Source organism: Mauremys reevesii, linkage group 14 (genome assembly GCF_016161935.1).
Source record: "Mauremys reevesii isolate NIE-2019 linkage group 14, ASM1616193v1, whole genome shotgun sequence".
NCBI lineage: Eukaryota > Metazoa > Chordata > Testudines > Geoemydidae > Mauremys > Mauremys reevesii.
In genome coordinates this window covers 41,044,136-41,044,812 of record NC_052636.1, presented here as the reverse complement: position 1 = coordinate 41,044,812, position 677 = coordinate 41,044,136, and the positions used below count along the sequence as shown (strand labels likewise).

The following is a 677-nucleotide window of genomic DNA, read 5'->3' as shown; positions in this document are numbered from 1 at the left end:
TGCCTCTCAGTCTGTGCAATGGGACCTTTCCTCCAGTGCTGGAGGATTCGCCCTTCTCATCTACCATTGTCCCAAGCAGCACAGCGGGTGGGAATCTTAAATGTACTGAGGTGACTTAGGAGCAGAACCCCCAGACCTTCCATGCAATTGTCACTTGCCCTCACTGAGCAGGACTGAAACTGGTGCAGGGAGACTGGTGGGCCACATCCCGCTGGGCATGAGCAAAGCAGCAGGGTGAAAATGACTATGAAGATGCTGGGGATTGAACCCAGGGCCTCATACACGCAAAGCATGTGCTCAACCACTGAGCTACATCCCCTAGCAGGTTGTGTTTGCAGGGTTACACTCAGAGCGCCCTGTTTCCAGAGCATCCAGTGACCTATAAGCTTCACAAGAAGCCCATTCCCTCTCTGAGGACCAATCCTGCTTTCCTGGAGGTGACTTGTTCATAGGGGCCACTTTTCAGCAGGGCCAGATTCTATGTGTGGGGCACAGAGTGTGGCTGCCCTGGTCTCAGGGTGCAGAGATACACTCAGCCATCTCCTGCATTGGGTTGGGGTGCGGCAATCCCCTGCTGCAAGGTCATGGTGGGGGATGCTGTGAGCAGCTCAACACCTCACCCTAGTGGCAGAAGTGGTGTGGGGATCTCCAGGTGTTTCTAGGATCTGCTAGGCATT

The 677-nt window shown here is 54.7% G+C and overlaps 1 non-coding gene across 1 annotated transcript; it reads right to left on the bottom strand.

Moving 5' to 3' along the window:
• Positions 1 to 247: 247 nt before the first annotated feature.
• On the bottom strand, positions 248 to 319 carry TRNAA-UGC. Its single transcript has one exon. It is a non-coding gene; the product is annotated as a tRNA-Ala (tRNA).
• Positions 320 to 677: the final 358 nt, after the last annotated feature.